The sequence below is a fragment of the Chroicocephalus ridibundus genome, chromosome 3 (assembly GCF_963924245.1).
Source record: "Chroicocephalus ridibundus chromosome 3, bChrRid1.1, whole genome shotgun sequence".
NCBI classification, from domain to species: domain Eukaryota; kingdom Metazoa; phylum Chordata; class Aves; order Charadriiformes; family Laridae; genus Chroicocephalus; species Chroicocephalus ridibundus.
The window spans coordinates 68,537,566-68,545,793 of NC_086286.1; the positions used below are offsets into that span (position 1 = coordinate 68,537,566).

At 40.8% G+C, this 8,228-nt stretch overlaps 1 protein-coding gene across 16 annotated transcripts in view; it reads left to right on the forward strand.

Moving 5' to 3' along the window:
• Nucleotides 1–3,655, forward strand: part of EPB41L2 (erythrocyte membrane protein band 4.1 like 2) — a 121,815-nt gene extending 118,160 nt beyond the window's left edge. For all 16 annotated transcript variants that reach the window (XM_063329599.1, XM_063329615.1, XM_063329598.1 and 13 more), the window contains one exon: nucleotides 2,408–3,655. The gene's annotated coding sequence lies outside the window, so the exon portion shown is untranslated. The remainder of the gene's footprint in view (nucleotides 1–2,407) is intronic.
• The last annotated feature ends 4,573 nt before the right edge of the window (nucleotides 3,656–8,228 follow it).

Sequence of the window (8,228 nt, forward strand, 5' to 3'; positions counted from 1 at the left end):
AAGTCCGTGGGACCCAATGGGATACACCCACGGGTACTGAAGGAACCGGCGGATGAGGCTGCTAAACCGCTCTCTATTATATTCCAAAAGTCATGTCAGTCTGGTGAAGTCCCCACTGACTGGAAAAGAGGAAACATAATCCCCATTTTCAAAAAGGGAAAGAAGGAGGAACCAGGGAATTACAGGCGAGTCAGTCTCACCTCTGTGCCTGGTAAGATTATGGAGCAGATCCTCCTGGAGGCACTGCTGAGGCAGAAGAACAATGAAGAGATGATTGGGTACAATCAACATGGCTTCACCAAGGGCAAATCGTGCCTGACAAACCTGGTGGCCTTCTCTGAGAAGGTCACAACATCAATAGACAAGGAGAGACCAACTGATGTCATTTACCTGGACCAGGGCAAAGCCTTTGACACTGGCCCACATGACATCATGGTCTCCAAGCTGATAAAATATGGGTTTGATGGACTGACAATTCAGTGGATAAAGAACTGGCTTGATGGCCGCACCCATAGCGTGGCTATCAATGGGTCCATGTCCAAGTGGAGGCCAGTGACAAGTGGAGTCCCTCAAGGATCAGTACTGGGACTGGTCTTGTTTAACATCTTCGTCAGCGACATGGACAGTGGCATAGAGTGCACCCTCAGCAAGTTTGCTGACGACACCAAGCTGTGTGGGGCGGCTGACATGCTGGAGGGAAGGGATGCCATCCAGAGGGACCTTGACAAGCTGGAGAGGTGGGCCCATACCAACCTCATGAAGTTCAACAAGACTAAGTGCAAGGTCCTCCATCTGGGTCAGGGCAATCCCAAGCACCGATATAGGCTGGGCAGCGACTGGCTTGAGAGCAGCCCTGAAGAAAAGGACTTGGGGATGCCGGTAGACGAGAGGCTCAACATGAGCCGTCAGTGTGCACTAGCGGCCCAAAAAGCCAATCATATCCTGGGCTGCATCAGGAGAAGCGTGGCCAGCAGGTCGAGGGAGGTGATTCTCCCCCTCTACTCCACTCTTGTGAGACCCCACCTGGAGTACTGCGTCCAATTCTGGAGCCCCTATTACGAGAGAGATATGGACGTGCTGGAACGTGTCCAGAGAAGGGCCACGAGGATGATCAGAGGGCTGGAGCACCTCTCCTGTGAGGACAGACTGAGAGAGTTGGGGTTGTTCAGTCTGGAGAAAAGAAGGCTCCGAGGAGACTTTATAGTGGCCTACCAGTATCTTAAGGGGGCCTACAAGAAAGCTGGTGAGGGACTTTTTAGGATGTTGGGTAATGGTAGGACTAGAGGGAATGGATTAAAACTAGAGATGGGTCGATTCAGACTGGACGTTAGGAAGAAGTTCTTCACCGTGAGGGTGGTGAGACACTGGAACAGGTTGCCCAGAGAGGTGGCGGAAGCCCCATCCCTGGAAGTTTTTAAGGCCAGGCTGGATGGGGCTCTGAGCAACCTGATCTAGTGGGAGATGTCCCTGCCCATGGCAGGGGGGTTGAAGCTAGATGACCTTTAAGGTCCCTTCTAACCCTAAAAATTCTCTGATTCTAAGTTACTTCTGTTCCTTCATCAAATATTTAACTACTTTGTAAAAAATTTTATTCAGAAAAACCATTCAAAGAATTCCTTCTGTCTGCTGAGGGTGGTTTTGTGCTTTTTTTGAGAGTTATATAAATTGTGGAATGGTGTTTGCAGTGCATCAGTGTCAGATGTTCTTGTCCAAGTTTGCCGGTTGCTTTACAGCTCTTGGTCTGAAATGCTTGTGAGAGAGTAAGAGAGGACTAATATGAAGGCATTTCACCACGCTTTTGTATTTGAGACCTGGTGACTTGATTAATAATGCCTTTCAGTTAAACATTAAGGAATAACTTTAGTTGCCTAAACACAGGCCACCTGAAGTGCCTTGAATATCTGTCCGCAGCTTGGACCATCAAGAGACCTATGTTCTCCTGTAGCAGGACCTGAAGAGCAGGTGGGACTGCAGAAACTGCTCTAGACAATTGTGTTTAGGCAATGGAATCAGGCCAAGACTCTTGATTAGCTGTTTCTAAGGTGATGAAAGCTCTGCCCCGATGATTGTGGCAGTATTGTTTGTGTAGACTTGCTTTCTCTAATAAAAGTGCACTTGATTGTGGATTAAAATTTTCAGTAAACAGTGCAGGCGATTACTATTAAAATACCATGAGAATTTTGGGGAGGGAAAAATATATTAAAGCAAGAAGAGCATTGATAGAAACTGGATTACTCTCTACCTCATGATTGAAGGGGGCTTTAGTTAATGCAACTGTTTTTTTTATGAAATAACCTTCCCCCAAAATAACCTAGATGGGAAAGATGACTTTTTGACTCAGATGGTGACAGTCACATAGTATCTGTTACGAATGCTTATGTAATCTTCTTCCTCCTTTTTCTTCCAGAAGTAAAAATGATACTGACCGTGATCATGACCATGAAGAACTGTAATCATTCCAAGTCATCACTACTCTACCGAGTTCACCAACCGTAGCAATGGTGACCAGATATTCAAGACTTAAATGCCAATACCAAACTGCATTTTAACATCTTTGGTCTACATTCCCTTACAACTTTTCTTGTTTATTTTTTATAACCACTTCTTAACAATCTTAGATATTATTTTTTTTTAAATGAAGTTTTAGAGGGTATGATCTTCTTTTGCACAAATACTTGTTTTTTTTGAAGCTGATTCTTAATTATATGAAAGTGAACAAAAAGAAGTCTGGAAAGCATTGTTCACTGGAGCAGGTGGTAATTGTGCAAGAAAGGGGATCTTAACTAATTTAGATATAGTTTTTTCCAAATATTTCAAGTGAAATCTCTTACTGGAGTAATTTACAGATTTTTTTTTTTTTTTGCAGATTATTCAGGTAAATATATGGTATCACATAACAAAGATTTTTATAAAAATACAACATTTCCTAAAATTTGAAAAAAATATATTTCTTTGGATAAATTTTATACTGATATCTCTGTAACTCTTTCTGTTCTAAGGTTCTCCTCTCTGTAGAGCAGAGATGGTGTGGCAGTCTGTAGAGGAGAAGGAGTTGCAGACACATTTCTTCTGACTGAGCACTGTGTTCTTTTGCACTTTGGTGCCAATGCTCAACTTCTTGCAGACGTTTTGCTGTCTGCAGCATTCCAGATAAGGAAAGAAGGAAGGACAAAATATCTTTCTCTTCTTCCAACAAGAGATGATCTAGGCAGCTTAAAACCTTAGTGCTTTTTTTCTTACTGTGTCCAAACTTCAACACTTCCATTAGTTGTAGAATGCTTGCTTTCTATTAAACCGCACTGTCTCCATGTTAGAACTGACATTTCTGTTATTGAGAAGGTATACGTTTCAGATGCTTCATCTAATGGTTGATGCAGGTTTTTAAGATACTGAGTAAAAATGTACGATGGACTCCATTCATAAAGTAGTAAGACAGTACCATCATTTGAGACTGCCATTGAGAAAACCTGTTAATTATTTGGGATCTTATTTTTATTTTGTTCTGCCGGGGGGGTTGTTTGTTTGTGGGTTTTTTTGCTGTTGACTCTGTGTATAGTTAAAATGCCAAATTAGATTTATAGCAGCTTGAAGTTGTATTAAGTGATATTTTGCTTTCTGTAATTCTGTTATAAAATAAAGTTGTTTATTCTCTGTATGACTTTGGCACTGAGACATAAGCTTGGAAGATAAAGTGAGTAGGTCAGTTACAAGAACTGCAATTCTAGAAGCCACAGAACCTTGAGAAGCAGGGATTGGTACCAGTAGTCTCCAGGGTTACCAGAAGGGTGGCGCAATTGTCTGGCTCCTAATACTGGTACTAAAGTATCAGTGTTCTTTAGACATCTTCCACTAAGCGTCCAGGTTTCTGTGGTTCAGGGAAGAAATACTCAGATGCCAAAAAAGATGAGATTTGGACAGCACAGTGCAAGTTCAAATGCCCCTTGTTTTAGTCTACAAGTGGTTCTACTGAGTTCATGGAGGTAGGTTCTATGATCTTCAAGTAACAAAACAAATCATAATACTTCTCAGAATGTTCTTTTTCACTTCTGAGCAATGTATTTTTGGTGCTACTCTCAGTTTAGACTGCTGCCATCTGTCAGCGTGCTTGCTTAACAGAAATTCCTGTTAGTTTTGGCTTCATACAATTTGGATAACATAAGACAACAGTAGCCAAGACATTGATTTTGTATGCATGTAGGTTTTCTCAATTCCATCCCACGTTACTCTGAAAAATAGCAGATAACGCTCTGACCTGCTTTTCTTCAAAAAGAGAGACGTTCTACCTTTCAGAAAGGGGGAGAGAACCCCCCCAGCCTAATGACATAAGAACACTACCACAGCACTCTGCCGGAGTCGGGAGGTTGTCAAGGAAGTGGCACGTTTGGGATATGTAAGTGGAGGTCAGAATGGAGATACCTGCGTTTAAGGGGATGTCTTAATGGCTTTTTCTTACAAAAGTGTGTAAGAAAAAGCTTTATAAATTCTTTGAGGTATTTATGATACGGTGTAGTATTAGTTGCAGAACTCGTTTGGTGGGTGGAAAGCATATAACTTCCAGTTCCTTACTGATTTGGATCTTTCCAATTTGTTAAGACACTAGATCAATATTGGGTTTTATTGCAATTGTATTTAATCCTTATAACTACTAATACAATATTCTTGGAAAAAAATATTACTTTCACTGAGAGCTGTATTCAAGTAGTTATTAGAGCCTTTTGTGAGGGGAAAAATCAGTAGTGCTTTCAGGTCAGCATAGCTTGTGCATAGCTATCACTTCCATTGATTAAACATGTACTAATTAAACAACTGTTGTCATGCAGCAAAACTTAAGCCTTGAGTGTGATCAAACCTAAAAATAGTAAATTTTTATGGATTCTGGTTGTATGTAATTATTCAAATGTTCTGGAATATTGTGCTAGTCTGAGGTTTCATTGTTATTTTTTATGTTATATCTGTAGCAAAAACTGCAACATGCAACAAAAGAAACGGTTCTCGAGGCATTTCAGAAGCCGGCTTTATAATACATAGGCAATTTCAAATACAATTGCAGGCCCATTTAATGAGAAGATATTTCAGTAATTAATTCTGCTTAAATACTGAGAAAAGTGAGTCGTGGATCCTACACAGAAATATGTAATACGTCTTTCTTTTTAATCACGATCACCTAAGGGTTCATAATAAATGTTGGAATTGTTCTACAGACTGCTTCCTAGATAAAGGTTTCACAAAGGACAAGCAAGCAACTCTGGTGACGGCTGTGGGTTTGTTTTTGGGTTTTTTTTTAAATAAATTTCTTGCTCAAAGCAATGAGCAACTATAATACAGTGTTTATTGAAGTATTCTTCAATTTGACAACTCCAGCAACTTTTAGTTTGGCCACAGAAGAAATCAAATAGATGGAATGAAGTGCTATGACAGAGGTCAGAGTTTGTGAGATTTGATAGTGATCAGAACGACAACTAACTGTACCCTTGGTCAGGATGCAGCGGGAGCTTCTCAGCTTTTAGGCACGTAAACTGTGGAAGTGAGCTGCTTGGAGCAGCCAGAGTCCCGTGCTGTTGACCTGACCACACCTCTGGAAGGCTTGAAACCGTTTTGATTTTTCAGGCTGCTCAGTAGTTTGGGATTTTTATAGTGCACTTAAAATAAGATACTTGGATTAGTAATATTAGTACAAATTACAAGCATTAGAAATGCTGCTAATACCTGTAGCGTTGAATTATTCTGTTTGGCGTGAAGCAAATCTTACAAGTGTTTTTGGGGGTAAGTATGTATGAATGGCTGCACTGGGCCAGGCTAAATGACTAACACTGCCAGAGTCCTGTCTCTGAGGCTACTGGTAGTTGCGGAGGGGTGTGCGTAAAAATAAGTACTGGACTAGAAAGTAGTACCTTCCCAAATATTCTTCCAGCTTTCAACAATTTTCAAAGACTTCCTGGTCTATCAGTCTTTCATATTTACCTGCCTCTGTGCATTTTTGGCTAATTGCTTTTAAAAAACTTCCTCTGGCAGGCGCTTTCACCGTTCCATGTGTCTTAAGAAAAAAAAAAAAACACCTTTCATTTCTTTTGAGCCTGCCTCTGCTAGCTTCGTTTGATAGCACCACTGCAATTACTAGAAGAGACACCTAACAGTTATTCTCTCTTCAGACATTCCCCAGCCAAAAGCTATTCCACAGTTCTTTATCATTCTTATCACCTCTCTCTGTACCCTTCCGACTTAAATGCTGAGACTTTAAAAATTTTCTTCTGGGGCATGAAGCCATCACAGGTAGGCAGCAAGGTTTAAAACATGCTTACTGGTTGTAGATGGAGAGGAATCTTAGCTTCACATTATTGCTAGTGACAGGAAGGCAGAGGACTCCTCAGTGATGACAATAATTGAAAACAAATTATTTCCTTGCAATCACTGTTTTCATATATATTTAGAGAATGCTTTTGTAATTTATCTAGGAAAAGACTTAGTTCTGTGGTGTTACTTAAATATATATTTTAACTTTTCAAAGAAATTATATAAGATCCCATGATGTGCTTTATGCCGGTACCATGAAAACAGATATTTCTTCACACTATTCAGTAATGGAACTGAAAACAGCAAGGCCTAAGATATTCATGACGTGTTACCAAGTCTTGAATGCCTAAAGGGCAGCAATTACAGCTCAATAAGCAGTTGTGTCAAAGGCGTCCAGTGTAACCATATAGTGTTCTCTTCAGTATCCACACCACCATTTTACAGTGAAGTGCTGTTAAAGAGTGGTACCGCTCTTCAACATTTTAAATCTCTCTATTCTCAGTCCTTTTGTTAAATCTACAAAATCAATTTCATATTGTGGTAAGGCTTGCTAAACTTCAGTTCTGTATCTTTACATATGGTCCAGGCCAGTCTTTTCTTGGGTGGTGGGGGAGGGGGTGTTTGGAATTGGGGAGATGTTTGCGTTACTATTCCTTTAGCTTCTGATCAGAATCCAAAATCACTACTTTTCTAGTGGCAGCATCTTTCTTAAATATAAAAAGTCACTTCTTTGCAGCAACTGTCTCAACTTCCCTGCAAAGGATTGTGTAGATCGTGGTTAATAAAAGGAAGAACATATTACAGAGAGTACTTAAAGGTTTTCTTTAAAGATGCCAACATCACAGAAGTTTAGGTACTCGGGTAAACAGTCACTGGTGTGTCTGAAGAGTGGCCTCTTTTTCACTTCAAAGCTGCTGGTCTAATTAGAAAGCAATTTGTTATCTAAGGATTATGTAGGAAAACAGGAACTGTTCCATAGCACAGGATGCTGAATCAGTTGGCAGCGTGTCCTGCATGTTGCAAGGATCTGTACCAGCTGCTTCTGAGGAGATGGTCAGACACTTAAATAGCAAATGGTGAAATAACATGCCTCTGGAGAGGTACAGAGCAGCGTCGTTCATGGCAGGAGGCCAGCATGTCAAACTCATTGGTTCTGTACCATGGTTTTTCTAGGTGAGACAGCTGTAAGCAGAGGTGGATCATGAGAATCAAACTTTTTCTCCTGAGATGCCACGTTATACCTGATTTTAACTTTTGCATCTCTGCTATCTGCGGTGTATTTGATCTTTAACATCACAGCCTACAGGAACATTGATGATGAAGAAACTGAGTAACCAGGAGAACAGACCTTTTTATCTCTGTTAATAATAGCTATATGAGTTAAGACCACTTTTCTTAAGAATCTTAATGTATGGCATCTTGGTGTCTCAATCTGTGTGTCACATAAGTATTCATAAATACACTTCTGATGCTGCATAATAACTGTCTCTTGTTATTTTTTTAGAGAACCTTAAATATTTTATATAATGACATAGATCTAAGCTTAGAAGCATTAAAAATGAAATAAAGCATCACATTCTTTTCCATCGTCACTGCTTTCAGGAGATTGTGATGGATCTTTCAGTGAGAGCGGCGTTATTTTGTTTGCTTATTGCCAGCACTTAAAGCGCAAGAGCAGAGTTCACTACAGGTAGGAGTAGGCCAACATCAAGACCTTTGGAGACTTGACCTTTGCAGTCAAGTCTGGATGTACTTGGTGTAAAGAAAGTGGTCTCCTTTGGTCTATGCAGTGCTCGGCCTGCCAGGCAGTGCAGAAGCCCAGGTATGAGAGGAGCTCAGGGAGCAGGCGCTCCCCAGTATCCCGAGCAGCTGTGGATGAAAGGTCCGCTCAGCAGCTGGACGATGGGGAGCTGTTGCCATTCCCTGTTTGAGAGCTG